Here is an 18339-nt window from a genome sequence, read left to right as displayed (position 1 = left end):
AAGCGTCAGTTGTAGCAACCCGTCCACTTGCACATCTTAGCATGCACCGAGGACGGTGCAATCTTTAAGTGTGGGGAGGTCGGTACCGACTTCCGTGGGTTAGCTATTTCCTTCTCAACACCAATGTTTAATTTTCTTTGTTAAATTAGTTGTTGCATTTGCATATTTGATTGCATGTTTGTTTGATTTTGTGCATGTTCTTCCACCACTACTTAGTTGAAGTAATATTTTCTTTTTCAATACCCTTTTTATAGTATTTCACTAATTTAAATTGAAATTTTTTGTTAAACTTGTTTGAGGATTGTAATTTGTAACATAGGTTATAGCTAAGAACACACAACCTGTGAGATTTGAGCTTAATTACATGGTTACACTATTTAACCATAATATTTTATTCTTGTGTGCCTTATTCTCTATGATTGTAATCTATATTTTGTTCCATTCTATATGTCCATTGTTTAGTGTATTTACATGCTTGCATATGACTGAGGCCATCATTTGATATCAGCTCACTTATTCCAAATAGCTACCCTTTCAATCACCTTTGTTTGTCACTTTGAGCCTTTTAATCCCCCTTTGTTCTATATTGTACCACATCACTAGCCTTAAGCGGAAAAATAATTAATTACCCCAAGTGAATCTTTGGTTATCTTAAGATAGAGATTGTGCGTCAATTAAGTGTGGAGAACTGTGGGAACTTGGGTTGATGAAAGTGTACAGTGTTTCATTGACAAAATATTGGGAATTTGGGTACCTACTCATGTGAGACCAGAAAAATTAAAAATCTATGTGCATTGATATGCTATGTTTACTTTTATATTTAAAAAAAAATATTCAAATAAATAAGTAATTAAATAAGGGGACAAAATTACCCCAATGTTAAGTTTAATAAAAGATCAATGTATATGTGATAAAATTAAGAAAAATTTGGTACATGAGTATGTGATACAAAAGTGGGAATTCTGGGTAGCTAGGCATGATTTTGAAATTACATAGAGTGTGTGTATTTTAGGTGAGAGCTTAGGTTAGTCAAAGATTCAATTTACAAGCTCACTTGGCCATACATATATCCTCACCCTTACCTTAGCCCCATTACAACCTTAAAAAGACCTCATGATGTTTGCATTGGTATACTAAATTTTTGTTGATTGGTTAGATGAAGAACAAAGTCTAGAAATCATGACTAGAGAAGAGTAGAGTGATTAACCCTAGACACTTGAGCGATTAAAGTGCATATACACTACCAGTGAGGGTTCAATGCTTGATTTTATGTTCCCTGCTTTCATGAGCTATCTTCTTACAAGCTTACTTGTCTTTTATTGTACGATTCGAATTAGTGGAATCTGATTTATGTTTGTCTGAAGAAACTTATTTACTTTTAACCAAGTAGACAAAATCATCTCAGTATATAGTTGCATTCATAGGTTGCATCTCATGAGTCTTACTTTTCCCTATTCATCCTTTTGTCTCCTTGAGCTTAGCATGAGGACAAGCTAATGTTTAAGTGTGGGGACATTGATAAATCACTATTTTATGGTTTATATTGTGCTGATTTGAGTGGTTTTTATCAATTCTTTGCTCACTTATTCATATAATTTGCATGGTTTTACAAATCCTTCCTAATTCTGTGATATAATTGAAAACATGTTTCCTAGGCCTTTAAACTATCAATTTTAATTATCCTTTATTACCATTCAATGTTGTGATATGTATGTTGAGTGTTTTTAGGCTTTATATGACAGGAATGGCTTAGAGGATGGAAAAGAAATATGCAAAAGTGGAAGGAACGTGAAAAATGAAATTTTGAGAAGCTGGCAGTGACACGCACGCATGGGCGACGCGTATGCGTGACTAGCGCAGAAGACAAGCGACGCGTACGCATGACTGACGCGTACGCGTGACAAGGAATTTTGCCAAACGACGCGTACGTGTGACATGCGCCACGTGCAGAAATTGAAGACTCTTGAGTTATCAAACTCCTTTGTTGATTGCTAATTGACAGTTGCTGGTTGATTTGGATCCCTCTAAAGCTAGTCTTTCCTTAGGAGTTGACTAGGACATGAGTAATCAAATTGATTAGACCACTTGACTTTCCTTTATTCGGTAAGGGTTAAATAAGTGGGAGAAATGAACAATTCTCATCACAATTGATAAGGATAACTAGGATAGGACGTCCAGTTCTCATACCTTGCCAAGAGCTTTTCTTAGTTATTTATTTAATTTCTTACCTTTTATTTCCTTGTTCAACCATTTAAAAACCCAAAAAGATGCAATCCCATAACCAATAATAAATTACACCTCCCTGCAATTCCTTGAGAGACGACCCGAGGTTTAAATACTTCGGTTGTTAATTTTATTGGGTTTGCTTTAGTGACAAACAAGTTTTTGTACGAAAGGATTCTTTGTTGGTTTAGAAACTATACTTACAACGTGATTACTTTTGTGAATTCTTTACTAGCAAAAATCCGTTTGTCAACAATGCCAAGGGCCTTCAAGGTCACCCTTGTCTTCGAAAGGGAAAACAGACACAGTGGCCTGATGGGTTGGAAATGAGATTCCAACACCTAAACTCACCGGCAAGTGTACCAGGTCACATCAAGTAGTAATTACTCACATGAGTGAGGTCGATCCCACAGGAATTGATGGATTAAGTAATTTTAGTTAGGTGATGAATTTAGTTAAGCAAATAGATGATGATTTGAGTGAAACTTGAATAGCAGAAGCTAAATTGCATGAAAATAAAAGGGAGAGGGGAAATTGACAGAAAAGAAAAGTGCTGAAGAGTAAATTACATGAAACTTAAATTGTAAAAAATTAAAAGAGCTGAATCTTAAAGTGCAAGTAATGTAAATGACTGAAGCTTAAATTGCAAGAAATGTAGATAACCGAAGCTTAAAGTGCAAGAAATGTAAATTGCTTGAATAGTAAAGGGATGTGGGAGCTGGGATTCAGAATTCAACAAGAGAATGTAAAGAGGAATTAATCAGAGAAGTAGAAGATGAAATAAGTTGCAGAAAATCTAAACAGAAAGGTAAAATTGCTTGAAGAACAAAACAAAAAGTAAACTTAGCTCAATTGTGAAATCTAAAGGAGAAATTGAAGATCGAAGAAGAGAAATGAGATTAGAAAGCAGATCTAGATCTCAATTGCTCTCTTGATCAAACAGAAAAGTAATTGCAAAGGAAAATGAAATTTAAAAACAGTAGAGAAGATTAAAACCCAATCCTCAGATCAATTGAGAGGAAGAGTGGAAGATGATTCTCAGAATTTGAATCAATGAAGCTCTTCAATCTCAATTCAAGATCCAAAACAGAAAAGCAAAAGTTGCAGAAGAAGAGAAATGAAAACAGCAAATGAAATTAGAATTATGCAGAAGAAGAACAAAGATGAATTTCAGATCAAGAATTGAAACAGAACTTCTTCAATCTCAATCCAAAATTTAAAACAGAAAGTAGAAATTGCCAAAGCAAGAACAATCAGTAAGAAAACTCATATCTCAATCCCAATTCCCAAAATTCAAGATGAAAACTAAAATTGAGCTAAAAAGTAAAAATGAGCTAAAGGTAAAACTAAAAAAAATGAAAATAAGGTCCCCCACAAATCAAACTAAGTCCTATTTATACACTTTCTAATTTTTTATTTTAGAATTTGGAGTGGGCTCTTTCAAATTGGTGAAGAATTTGATCCAAGGTGGCATTTAATTGAAATTGGGCTCAGGGACACCTCCCAGGGAAGCGCTCAGTTAGCTCAAATAATGTAGCGCTCAATTTGCTCTTCCCAGGCTTCGAACCAAGCCTCTTCATAGCGCTACTTTTGGTAAGGTAACGCAGCACTCCTTTGCTTTTGAGTTGGTCTTCACTTCGAGTCCTGGTGAACCCATTTTGCCAATTTCTTCATGCCCAAGTAGCGCTCAGTTAGGTATTCTAACGTAGCGCCCTTTGCTTTGAGTGAGGCTCCCTCTTCGAGCCTTGGTGAGGCCATTTTGGATGCTTCCTTGCTTGGTGTAGCGCATAGCACTCCCTTGTGCTTGGTTCGAACCTTGGCTGCCCCATTTCTTGATATTGCACCTTGCTTTCTTCATGGGGAGGCCACGAAAAAGGCAAATTTGTTAACGTAGTGCTCCATTCAAGTGAGCGCTACCCTTGTAATTTGGCATCCTTGTGGTGCTCCGTTTGGTCCATCAACGTAGCGCCATGCCTTTGTTTCTTTGGCCTTGTCACTTTGGTGCTGGGCGCTTGGTTTGGGTGCTCAAATAGAAAGCACTGCGCTCAATTAGAGAGCGCTTCACCCTTTCTTTCTTGATGCGTGACGCTTTTGTGCCTTGGGTCACGCTTTTCAAAGCGTGGCCTAAGGTCCAAAGCGTGCTCTAAGGTTCTTTTTTTTTTCATCATTTTTTCACCTACAAGTAATCAAAACAACCAATCAAAGCATCACCAAATTTACAAAATTTTTAAATCATTCAAAAACCAACTAATTATAGCTTAAACCATGTGATTTTGTGCTAAATGAATGATGATTGCTTGAATTGACATAACCATGCAAATTCACTCCAAATCACTTACTTATAATGCAAGAAAGTGTATAAAACCTGATAAAACAAGTGAAAAATGCTTGAAAAGCTAGCATAAGATGACTTGTCATCACAACACCAAACTTAAATCTTGCTTGTCTCCAAGCAAGCACTAAACATAAGAAGAAATGAAATGAAACAGAGATGCATGCATGTCTTTATTTAGCAGATAATTGAACTTGGTTCATGGGATTTTATGCAGACAAATGTAGCTCATTTATTCTTTGCTGATAGATAAGAAATGTTTCCTCAAGGGTTCACTAGATTTGCTGCTATAATGCCTTGCTTTTGATTGATCCCTCTTAGCTTTTTCTTTCTTTCTTTTGCTTTTGAAAGCTTATTCTTTAATGAAGGCTTGGTGGCAAATGTTGCAGCAGCCTTTTGGCTAAATTTTGCTCAACATTTCTTCACCACAGACACATGGCTCACAATTTCTTCTTAGGAACATTGATGCCCAGCATCTCTTTGGATTACTAAATGCTTTGTAGCTAGGTTGCTCTTGATAGTGGACTTTCGGTTGGCAATCCCAGATCAGTTGATCCAAGTGGCCAAGTTTTGAAATACTCCTCAGAACCTACTTGTCCAAGCATATCCTAGTACAAAAACACCACAGTAATATGTCCTAGGGTCCAAGCTATTGGTGTCTAGCCTTATTGTTTGTTTCTTTGCCCATTCTTGGCTTTTCTTTTTCTTTTCTTTCCTATTTGGCTTCATTCTCAAAGGATATTCATTGATAACAGACTTTATAGCAGCAAAGTAATTCACACTTCAAAGAACATGTTATTATGCAGCTTTTGTTATTGAGCTAATCATTAAATCAAACAAGTACCACCACTGAATTTCATTCTAATTTCTACAATATTGGACAATCACTTTTCTAAATCAAACATTTTTCTTTTATTTATGCAGAATGGAAACAAAACAGAATTTAAGCAGATGAGTTATGAGGAGCATACTATGCAGGCTAGCATTCTTAGCAAACATTTACACTTGCACCTAATTGAATACTTCAGCAAGACCTATAGGAATTCCCAAGTTAAAATACTTCAAAGCACAAGGATTAAGTGTCAATACAACTTGTTGGGAATGTCTATCAGCTTTTCCTTCTGTCATCATTATTTCTCTCTGTTGTACTTCCTTTGGACAATGATGCAGACTCCCTCCATAGGTTGAATGTTTTCCTGCATAATCCTTAGAAGTTGCTTGTTTCTCAAGCCCTTAGGCAACTGGTTATATATATATATATGTGTGTGTGTGTGTGTGTGTGTGTGTGTGTGTGTGTGTGTGTGTGAAACCTTGTGCCTTTGCTGAAGGTCACAAAACTAAAACTGGAAAACAAACAATGGCTAAATAGTTTCTCTGATTGCTTGGAGCTAGCAACTGATTATGCAGAAGGTGAAAATGTGTTTTCAAATGAGATTTTGGTGGAACACCAAACTTAACATTCTTCATTCTCCCTTGAATTGTTTTGGTGTGCAACACCAAACTTAGCTCCTTGCAATACAGATAAGACTACTCAACCTATTTATTGAAATAGTTGGAAAAGAAAACTACCTCTAGTTGGGTTGCCTCCCAACAAGTGCTCTTTTAATGTCACTAACTTGACATCCTTCATTCTCTCTCAGCTCAGGTTCTGAACTTCCTTTTCTTTGTCCCATTGGCCTCCCAAGTAATGCTTTGCCCTATGACCGTTTGCTGTGAAATGGCTCTTTGTTGCCTCATCTAGCAATTCAAGGCTTCCATAGGGGAAAACCTTTGTCACCAAGTAAGGACCAGTCCATTTGGATTTGAGCTTGCCAGGGAAGACTTTAAGCCTGGAGTTATATAAGAGTACTTGCTGTCCTGGTTTGAACTCCTTCCTTGAGATCTTTTTGTCATGCCACCTCTTAGCTTTTTCTTTGTATATCTTAGCATTTTCATAAGCTTCTAGCCTAAACTCATCCAACTCATTTAGTTGCAGTTGCCTCTTCTCCCCCGCTGCTTGAGAATCAAGGTTGAGGAGTTTAGTGGCCTAGAAAGCTTTATGCTCAAGCTCTACAGGGAGGTGACAAGATTTGCCATATAACAGCTGAAAAGGGGACTTTCCAATAGGAGTTTTGAATGCAGTCCTATATTCCTAGAGTGCATCTTCTAGCTTCCTGGCCCAATCTTTTCTTGTGCTTCCTACTATTTTTTCTAAAATCTTCTTCAATACCCTATTTGCTAACTCAGCCTGGCCATTAGTCTGAGGGTGGTATGGTGTGGCTACTTTATGAATCACTCCATATTTGTGAAGGAGTTTCTCCATCTGCTTGTTGTAAAAATGACTACCACCATCACTGACAAGACCCTTGGGCACTTCATATCTAGTGAAAATGTGCTTCATAAGGAATTGAAGGACAATCTGTGCATCACATGTGGTTGTGGCTATGGCTTTCACCCACTTTGAGACATACTCTACTGCTACCAAAATGTACTTGAAAGAGTAAGAGGGAGGGAACGGGCCCATGAAATCAATGCCCCAAAGATCAAATAGCTCCATTTCTAGGATGTAGTTCTGAGGCATCTCATTCCTTCTTGTCAATTTTCCAGCTCTTTGGCATTCATTACATTGGTGAATAAACTCTCTGGCATCCTTGAAGAAGGTTGGCCAATAGAATCTACTCTGCAGTACTTTAGCAGCTATTCTTTCTGGTCCAAAGTATCCACCATAGCTGAACCATGACAATGCCACAATATATCTCTCATTTCATTTTCAGGGACAAACCTCCTAATCATTCCATCAGAGCGTCTCTTGAATAAGAAAGGTTCGTCCCACAAAAACTTCCTTGCTTTATTGAGTAGCTTTTTTACTTGTTGCTTGGAAAATTCTTGAGGTACCTTCCTTCCCACCTTGTAGTTTGCTATGTCAGCAAATCAAGGTACTTGCTGAACTTGGAAAAGATGCTCATCAGGGAATTTTTCATTCACTTGTTGTGGTGTATCTAGATTGGTCTCTTGTGGCACTCTTGACAAGTGATCTGCTACTTGATTCTCACTCCCCTTCCTATCTCTCACTTCAATGTCGAATTCTTGTAGCAGCAGCACCCACCTAATAAGCCTTAGCTTTGAATCCTGTTTAGACATTAGATACTTGAGAGCAGCATGGTCAGTGTACACTATAATCTTTGAACCAATCAAGTATTGTCTAAATTTATCAAATGCATATACAATTGCCAAAAGCTCTTTTTCAGTGGTGGTATAATTTTTCTGTGCTTCATTTAACACCTTGCTAGCATAATATATGACATGGTGCAGCTTGTCTTTCTTTTGCCCCAACACAACACCAATTACAAAGTCACTTGCATCACACATAAGTTCAAAAGGTAATTTCCAATCAGGAGGTGTGATAATGCTGTAATGAGTTTTCTCTTTAAAGTTTCAAAGGCATGTTTGCAACTGTTATCAAAGATAAAAAGGGCTATCAATCATTAGCAGATTGCTCAATGGCTTTGCTATTTTTGAAAAATCTTTGATGAACCTCTTGTAAAAACCAGCATGCCCAAGAAAACTCCTTACTGCTTTCACATTAACAGGTATAGGAAGCTTTTCAATGATTTCTATTTTAGCTCTATCAACTTCTATACCTTTGCTTGACACTTTATGCCCAAGAACTATCCCTTCAGTAACCATGAAATGGCATTTCTCCCAGTTCAATACCAGGTAGTTTCTTGGCATCTTTTCAAAACAAGAGTTAAATGATGCAAGCAAGTGTTAAATGAATTGCCAAAGATAGAAAAATCATCCATAAAGACTTCTAAAAACTTTTCCACCATGTCAGAGAAAATGGAAAGCATACACCTTTGAAAGGTGGCTGGGGCATTGCATAGCCCAAATGGCATTCTTCTGTAGGCAAAAACTCTAAATGGACATGTGAAGGAGGTCTTTTCTTGGTCCTTGGGATCCACCACTATCTGATTATACCCGGAATACCCATCCAGGAAGCAGTAATAAGCATGGCTTGCCAATCTCTCCAACATCTGATCAATGAAGGGTAGAGGGAAGTGATCTTTCCTTGTAGCATCATTCAGTCTTCTATAATCTATGCACATCCTCCATCCATTCACTGTCTTTGTGGGAATTAACTCATTCTTCTCATTGGAGATGACTGTCATTCCTCCCTTCTTTGGTACAACTTGAACCGAACTCACCCATGAGCTGTCAGAGATTGGAAAGATTATCCCAGCATTCCATAGCTTCATCACTTCTTTTTGAACCACCTCCTTCATGGTTGGGTTAAGTCTTCTTTGGGGTTGAACCACATGTTTTGACTCTTTCTCCAATAGAATTTTATGCATACAAATGGCAGGGCTGATGCCTTTGATATCCTTAATTGTCCAACCCAAGGCTGTCTTGTGAGCTTTTAACACTTCAATCAACTTTGCTTCTTCTTCCATATTCAAGGAGGAGTTTATGATCATTGGCAGGGCCTCTGCTTCTCCAAGAAACACGTATTTGAGGTGAGGGGGAAGAGGCTTCAACTCTTGTTTTGTCTTTTCCTTTTCCTTGTCTTCAATAGAGATCTCTACCACTTTTTCTCCTTGTTCCTCCTGGTTGTCATCTTCCAGTAACTCCTCCTCCATTTCTTCTTTCTGTTGCTTATGACAATTGGCTTCTAACATTTCTTCTACCAGACCCTCTATCATATCCACCTTCATGTAGTTCTCTTGCTCAGGGAGATGTTGCATTATTTAAAAACATTGATGACCATTTGCTCATTGTGCACCATAAAGATCATTTCTCCCTTTTCTACATCGATAATAGCTCTTGCTGTAGCTAAAAATGGTCTTCCCAGGATAATTGAGTTGTTTCCTTCCTCTTCTGTGTCTAGGATCACAAAGTCTGCAGGGAAGATAAACTCTCCAACCTTCACTAATAGATTTTTCACAACTCCATTGGGTGTCTTGATTGATCTATCGGCCATCACCAATGACATCCTGGTAGGTTTGATTTCTTGTATGGCAAGCTTTCTCATCATTGAGAGGGGCATCAAGTTGATACTAGCACTTAGATCGCAGAGAGCTTTCTCTAACGTCATCTTGCCTATGGTGTGTGAAACCACAAAGCTCTCTGGATCTTTAAGCTTTGGTGGGATACCTCTTTGGATCATAGCACTGCATTCTTCAGTGAGCATAATGGTTTCTTTCTCATGCCAACTTCTCTTTTTATTGATAAGCTCTTTCAAGAACTTTGCATATAGAGGCATCTGCTCTAATGCTTTAGCCAGGGGGATATTAATCTCCAATTTCTTGAAGACTTCAAGGAATTTAAGGAAGTGCTGATCCTTGATCTCCTTGTTGAACCTTTGAGGGTATGGCAAGGGAGGTGTGAAAGTCTTCTCCAACTACTTCTGTCCTTGAGATGGTTCTTCTATCACTTGCTTCCCTTTCCTTAATTTTTGTGGCTGGTCATCTTTCTCTTTAAGCTTCTCTTGATCTTGCTTGTTAAGTACAGCTTCTTCCTTGTTGTTGGCTTCATCATGCTTGCTGGTGGCCTTGTCATTGTCCATAGGCTTTTTGTTATTCACCTTGTTCTTTCACTCCTCAGTTGGATGGATTTGCATTCTTCTTTAGGATTTGGAATGGTATCACTTGGGAGTGAACTTGTTGGCCTTTCAATCACTGCTTGCTTGAACAGTTGCCCAATCTGCCTCTCTAAGTTTCTCATTGAGGCTTCCTGATTCTTGCTTGTTAATTCCTGATGTTTCATCATCTTTTCCATTAATATCTCTAAGTTTGAGATTCTTTGGGTATCTTGTGGTATTTGTAGCTGGGTGTGGGGTGTTGAAGGTAGATGGTAGGTGTTTTGGTTAGTGGCTGGGTTATTGGGTGGATAATAGCTGGAATTTGGATAGTTGTTTTGAGGGTTTCTATATGGATTGGCGTTAGTATTTTGCTGGTTGTGGTTATTTGTGTTTCTTGAGTTGTTTTGGTTTGAATTCTTCTGCCAGGGTTGCTGGTTTTGAGTGTGGTTATCTCCCCATCTTAAGATTGGGTGGTTCTTCCAAGAGGGGTTATATATATCTCCATAAAATTCATTCTGGCTGGATCCTTGGTTGTGCATGTAGTTCACTTGTTCTTGCTGCTGATCTTCACCATTTTCCTTATTTTGTCCCCACCCAGTTGGTGGTTGATTGGTGACATTCACTGATGCAACTTGTAAGCTGTCAATCCTCTTAGCCATCTGCTCAAATTGTTGCTGGATTTACTGCTGCATCACCTTGTGTTGAGCTAGGATAGTATCCACTCCTTCCAACTCTAGTACTCCCTTTCTTTGAGCTAGTTGGCATTGCCTTTGATGAGCAAAGAAGTATTGATTGTTTGCCACCATGTCAATGAGATTTTGGACTTCCTCTACTGTCTTCATTAATTGTAATGAGCCTCCTACTGAATGATCTAATGCTTCCTGAGCTTTCAAAGTTAATCCTTCATAGAAATTTTGAAGTATGTCCCATTCATTGAACATTTTAGGGGGACATTTTCTAATAAAGGCCTTGTATCTCTCCCATACCTCATAGAGAGATTCTGCATCCATCTGTGTGAAGGTTTGCACCTCTGTCTTCAATCTGATAATTCTTTGAGGTGGGTAGAACTTGGCTAGAAACTTATTCACTAGATCCTCCCAGCTAGTGATGCTTCCTTGTAGGAAGGCTTCAAGCCATTGAGCAGCCTTGTCCCTCAATGAGAATAGAAACAGAAACAATTTGTATATGTCTGGATGCACACCATTAGACTTCACTGTGTCACAGATCCTAAAAAAAGTAGATAAATATTGATTTGGATCTTCTAGTGGACTTCCTCCATATGAGCAATTGTTCTGTACCAAAGTGATGAGTTGGAGTTTCAATTCAAATTTGTTTGCATTGACATTTGGGGTAAGGATGCTACTCCCACAATGCCTTAGATTAGCAAATGTATATGAAGCCAAAACTCTCATCTGGGGCTGGCCATTGTTGTTGGCCACTCCCACTGTTGGATTTGTTGAATTTTCCTCTATTTCTTGAAATTCTTCTTCAAAAATTTCTTCTCCAACAATTCCCTTCCCTCTTGCTTCTCTTCTTAGTCTTCTAAGAGTTCTTTCGTCTTGGTCACAAAAGGTAGGGATATCTCTCCTTGCCTCTGACATACAACAGCAAGAAAAACAAACACAGAACTAAAAACAAAAATAATTCACTCTACTGATAGAATGAAGTTAGTGTTAGCTTAAGCAAAAATTCAAACAGTTAATTTGCTTAGTAAAAATAAAAAGAAAAAGTGCTTAATCTAGACCACCACCTTACTTAATCATTGTCAATTGATGAGCGGATAATTTATACGCTTTTTGGCATTATTTTTAGATATTTTTTAATATGTTTTAGTTAGTTTTTATTATATTTTTATTAGTTTTTAAATAAAAATTACATTTCTGGACTTTACTATGAGTTTGTGTGTTTTTCTGTGATTTTAGGTATTTTCTGACTGAAATTGAGGGACCTGAGCAAAAATCAGATTCAGAGGCTGAAAAAGGACTGCAGATGCTGTTGGATTCTGACCTCCCTGCACTCGAAGTAGATTTTCTGGAGCTACAGAAACCCAATTGGCGCGTTCTCAATTGAGTTGGAAAGTAGACATCCTGTGCTTTCCAGAAATATATAATAGTTCATACATTGCCCGAGATTTGATGGCTCAAACCGGCGTTCCAAGTCAGCATAAAAATTCTGGCGTCAAAACGCCAGAACTGGCATAAAAGCTGGAGTTAAACGCCCAAACTGGCACAAAAGCTGGCGTTTAACTCCAAGAAAAGTCTCTACATTTGAAAGCTTCAATGCTCAGCCCAAGCACACACCAAGTGGGCCCGGAAGAAGATTTCTGCATTAATTACTTATTTCTGTAACCCTAGGCTACTAGTTTGCTATTGTATTTTCATACTTTTGATCATATAATCTTTCGAACTTGTATGTTCATCTTTGGGAGGCTGGCCATTCGGCCATGCCTAGACCCTTTTGTTCTTATGTATTTTCAACGGTGGAGTTTCTACACACCATAGATTAAGGTGTGGAGCTCTGCTGTTCTTCATGAATTAATGCAAAGTACTATTATTTTTCTATTCAACTCAAGCCTATTTCTTCTCTAAGATATACTCTCGTACTTAATTCAGTTAAGTCAGAATGAAGGGGTGACCTGTGACAATCACCCAATCTTCGTTACTCGCTTAGCCAAGGTCGCGTGCCTGACAACCACAAAGCGATCTAGATGATGTTCAACGTAGTCATTGGACGACAGCTGGAGTATATTCTCTTGGGTTTTTAATCTAAGATTAGAACCTTCGTGGTATAGGCTAGAATTATTGGTGGCCATTCCTGAGATCCGGAAAGTCTAAACCTTGTCTGTGGTATTCCGAGTAGGATCTGGGAAGGGATGACTGTGACGAGCTTCAAACTCGCGAGTGTTGGGCGTAGTGACAGACGCAAAAGGATCAATGGATCCTATTCCAACATGATCGAGAACCAACAGAGGATTAGCCGTGCGGTGACAGCGCATTTGGACCATTTTCACTGAGAGGACGGGAGTTAGCCATTGATAACGATGAAACCCAACATAAAGCTTGCCATGGAAAGGAGTATGAATGATTGGATGAAGACAATAGGAAAGCAGAAGTTCAGGAAGAACAAAGCATCTTCATACGCTTATCTGAAATTCTCACCAATGAATTACATAAGTATCTCTATCTTATTTTATATTTTATTCACCTTTTAATTATCAATTCTCTATAACCATTTGAATCCGCCTGACTGAGATTTACAAGGTGACCATAGTTTGCTTCAAGCCGACAATCTCTGTGGGATCGACCCTTACTCACGTAAGGTTTATTACTTGGACGACCCAGTACACTTGCTGGTTAGTTGTGCGGAGTTGTGACAAAGAGTTGAGATTACAATTGTGCGTACCAAGTTGTCGGTGCCATTGATGATCACAATTCCGTGCACCAAGTTTTTGGCGCTGTTGCCGGGGATTGTTCGAGTTTGGACAACTGACGGTTCATCTTGTTGCTCAGATTAGGTAATTTTATTTTAATTTTAAGCTTTTTATTTCTTATTTTTGAAAAATAAAAAAAAATTTCTATTCTGTTCTTCAGAGTTTTTAAGAATGAATTCTAGAGTTTCATGATGATTTGCTGAAGTCTGGCTGGCTGCGAAGCCATGTCTAATCTTTTGGACCGAGGTTTCAACTTATCATCACAAGAGCTTGTTGATTTCTATCAATTTTGCTGTTGAAAGTAATGATCTGCTAAAGCTTGGCTGGCCATTTGCCATGTCTAGTATTTTGGACTGAAGCTTTCACTGAAAGCTTGGCTGGCTAGTAAGCCATGTCTAATTCCTGGACCGGAGTTTTAGACTAACATTGCATGATTCCTGGAATTCTTATTAAAAATTTTGAATCTCTTTATTTTCTTTTCCAAATAATTTTCAAAAAATCACAAAAAAATTTATAAAATCTTAAAATAAAAAATATTTTATGTTTCTTGTTTGAGTCTAGTGTCTAATTTTAAGTTTGATGTCAATTGCATGTCTTTATTCTTCTAATTTTTGAAAATTGCATGCATTATGTTCTTCATTGATCTTCAAGTTATTCTTGATAATTTTCTTGCTCTTATCTTTAAATTCTCTTGTTTTGTGTCTTTTGTTGTTTCTCATATGCATTTTCAAATTGTTATAATCGTTAGTATACAAACTTCTAAGTTTGGTGCCTTGCATGCATTGTTGATTTAATCTTAGTTGTCCATGATTAGTTTCATTTTGTTGTTTCTCATCATAAAAAAAATTCAAAAAAATTTTCAAAATTATGTCTTTTCAAGTCAATAATACAGAGAATTGAAGATTCAGAACAGACAACAGAGGAATTACACAGAAAAAGCTGGGCGTTCAAAACGCCCAGTGAGGAAGGAAAACTGGCGTTTAAACGCCAGCCAAGGTACCTGGTTGGGCGTTAAACGTCCAAAAGGGTAGTATTTTGGGCGTTAAACGCCAGAATGGATACCATTCTGGGTGTTTAACGCCAGGATGGCACAAGAGGGAAGATTTTGTTTTCAATTCAAATCTTTTTCAAATCATATCTTTTCAATCATATCTTTTCAAAATCAATTTCTTTCAATTTTTTTTATTTTCGAAAATCCTTGCTACAATTAATGATTTGATTCAAAATTTTCAAGTTGTTACTTGCCTATTAAGAAAGGATCAAATTTTAAATTCTAAAATCATATCTTCTAATTTTTTGTTAGTCAAGTAATCAACTTTAATTTTAAAACTTTCTTTTTTTATTTGTTTTTCAATCATATCTTCTCTTCTCAATCACATCTTTTTCAAAATAATTTTTAATCATATCTTTTTTATTGCCAATTTCAAAATCTTTTTCAAAATCACTTAATTACTTTCTCAATTTTAATTTTCGAAAATCATCAATAAATTTTTTTCAAAATTTCTTTTAATTATTTCAAAATCTTTCTAAATTTAATTTCGAAAATTCTTTCCCCCCTTCTCACATTTTTCTATTTAAGGGACTAGCACTCTTCCTCAATGTGCAATTCAGACTCCCTCTCTCTATAAGTTCAAATTATCTCCTCTCTACCTCCTCCTTCTATTCTTCTTTTCCTCTGACACCTCAAGGAATCTCTGCACTGTGACATAGAGGATTTCATACTTTCTTCTCATCTCTTTCATATGAGCAGGAGCAAGGACAAAGACATTCTTGTTGAAGCTGATCCTGAACCTGAAAGGACCTTGAAGAAAAAGCTGAGAGAAGCTAAAGTACAACTCTCTATAGAGGACCTAACAGAAATTTTCAAACAAGAAGAAGCCATGGCAGCCGAAAACAACAACAATGTCAACAATGCAAGGAAGGTGCTTGGTGACTTTACTGCACCTACTCCCGACTTCTATGGGAGAAGCATCTCTATCCCTGCCATTGGAGCAAACAATTTTGAGCTTAAGCCTCAATTAGTTTCTCTAATGCAACAGAATTGCAAGTTTCACGGACTTCCATTAGAAGATCCTCATCAGTTCTTAACTGAATTCTTGCAAATCTGTGATACTGTTAAGACCAATGGGGTTGACCCTGAGGTCTACAGACTTATGCTCTTCCCTTTTGCTGTAAGAGACAGAGCTAGGACATGGTTGGACTCACAACCTAAAGAAAGCCTGAACTCTTGGGAAAAGCTAGTGAATGCCTTCTTGGCAAAGTTCTTTCCACCTCAAAAATTGAGTAAGCTTAGAGTGGAAGTCCAAACCTTTAGACAGAAGGAAGGTGAATCCCTCTATGAAGCTTGGGAAAGATACAAGAAATTGATCAGAAGGTGTCATTCTGACATGCTTTCAGAATGGAGCATCATAGGTATCTTCTATGATGGTCTATCTGAACTGTCTAAGATGTCATTGGACAGCTCTGCTGGAGGATCTCTTCATCTGAAGAAGACACCTGCAGAAGCTCAGGAACTCATTAAAATGGTTGCAAATAACCAATTCATGTACACTTCTAAAAGGAATCCTGTGAATAATGGGACAAATCAGAAGAAAGGGGTTCTTGAGGTTGATACTCTGAATGCCATATTGGCTCAGAATAAAATATTGACTCAGCAAATCAATATGATTTCTCAGAGTCTGTCTAGCATGCAAGCAGCAACAGGCAGTACCAAAGAAGCTTCATTTGAAGAAGAAGCTTATGATCCTGAGAACCCAGCAATTGAAGAGGTAAATTATATGGGAGAATCCTATGGAAATACCTATAATCCTTCATGGAGAAATCTTCCAAATCTCTCATGGAAGGACCAACAGAGGCCTCAACAAGGCTTCAACAACAGTAATGGTGGAAGAAATAGGTTTAGCAATAGTAAGCCTTTTCCATCATCTTCTCAGCAACAGACAGAGAATTCTAAGCAGAGTCACTCTGACTTAGCAACTGTAGTCTCTGATCTAATTAAGACCACTCAAAGTTTCATGACTGAAACAAGGTCCTCTATTAGAAATTTGGAGGCACAAGTGGGTCAGCTGAGTAAGAAGGTTACTAAACTCCCTCCTAGTACTCTCCCAAGCAATACAGAAGAGAATCCAAAAAGAGAGTGCAAGGCCATAACTTTAAACCAACATGGCCAAACTTGAAGAAGAAGAAAATGCAGTAATTCCCACTGAGGAAGACCTCAATGGACGTCCACTGACCTCCAAGGAGTTCCCTAATGAGGAACAATGGGAATCTGAGGCTTACACAAAGACCATAGAGATTCCATTAAACTTACTTCTGCCATTCATGAGCTCTGATGAGTATTCTTCCTCTGAAGAGGATGAAGATGTTACTGAAGAGCAAGTTGCTAAGTACCTTGGAGCAATCATGAAGCTAAATGCCAAGTTATTTGGTAATGAGACTTGGAAGGATGAACCCCCTTGCTCACCAAAGAACTGGATGACTTGGCTAGGTAGGTATTACCTCAGAAGAGACAGGATCTTGAAAAGTTCTCAATACCTTGTACCATAAGTACCATGACCTTTGAGAAGGCTCTATATGACTTGGGGTCAAGTATAAACCTCATGCTACCCTCTGTAATGAAAAAGCTAGGGATCCTTGAGGTACAAGCTGCAAGAATCTCACTAGAGATGGCAGACAATTCAAAGAAACAGGCTTATGGACTTGTAGAGAATGTCTTGGTAAAGGTTGAAGGCCACTACATCCCTGCTGATTTCATAATCCTAGACACTGGAAAGTGTATGGATGAATCCATCATCCTTGGCAGACCCTTCCTAGCCACAGCAAAAGCTATGATTGATGTTGACAGAGGAGAATTGGTCCTTCAAGTGAATGAGGACTCCCTTGTGTTTAAAACTCAAGGTTCTCCCTTTGTAACCATGGAGAGAAAGCATGAGAAGCTTCTCTCAATGCAAAGTCAAATAGAGCCCCCACATTCAAACTCTAAGTTTGGTGTTGGGAGGCCATCATTATGCTCTGAGTATCTGTGAGGCTCCATAAGAGCCCATTGTCAAGCTATTGACATTAAAGATGCGCTTGTTGGGAGGCAACCCAATTTTATTATATCTATTTATTTTCCATTGTTATTTTATGTTTTCTGTAGGTTGATGATCATGTGAAGCCACAAAAACAAGTGAAAAAGCAAAAATAGAATGAAAAATAGTATTAAAAATAGCACACCCTGGAGGAGCAGCTTTCTGGCGTTTAAACGCTAGTAAGGGTAGCAGAATGGGCGTTAAACGCCCAGTCTGGCACCATTCTGGGTGTTTAACGCCAGAAAGGGGCACAGAGCTGGCGTTTAACACCAGAAATGGGCAGCAACCTGGCGTTTAACGCCAGGATTGGCACAAGAAGGGGCGTTTACATGCCAATATGGTGCAGGGATGAGAAATCCTTGACACCTCAGGATATGTGGACCCCACACGATCCCCACCTACCTCATCTCTCTCTCTCTTCTTCTTCACACCTTCCCCAAATATCCTTCACCAATCACCTCAATACCTCTTCCCCAAAAAACCCCTCACCTATCAAATCCTACCCTCTTCTCCATAATCTCTTCACCAATCCACATCCATCCATCATAAAACCCCACCTACCTCACCTTTCAAATTCAAACCACTTTCCCTCCCAAACCCACCCATACATGGCCGAACCCTACCCCTCTCTCCACTCCTATATAAACCCATCTTCACTCATTCATTTTCACACATCATACACACTACTTCTACCCCTTGGCCGAACCACAAACCCCCCTCCATCTCC

At 38.2% G+C, this 18339-nt stretch overlaps 1 non-coding gene across 1 annotated transcript; it reads right to left on the bottom strand.

The window, feature by feature from the left end:
- Positions 1-15827: 15827 nt before the first annotated feature.
- LOC112752801 (small nucleolar RNA R71) lies at positions 15828-15931 on the bottom strand. Its single transcript, XR_003177216.1, has one exon. It is a non-coding gene; the product is annotated as a small nucleolar RNA R71 (small nucleolar RNA).
- Between the last annotated feature and the right edge of the window lie 2408 nt (positions 15932-18339).

Source organism: Arachis hypogaea, chromosome 15, assembly GCF_003086295.3.
Source record: "Arachis hypogaea cultivar Tifrunner chromosome 15, arahy.Tifrunner.gnm2.J5K5, whole genome shotgun sequence".
NCBI lineage: Eukaryota > Viridiplantae > Streptophyta > Magnoliopsida > Fabales > Fabaceae > Arachis > Arachis hypogaea.
The sequence above is the reverse complement of the archived record's forward strand: the minus strand, read 5'-3'. Positions and strand labels throughout refer to the sequence as shown.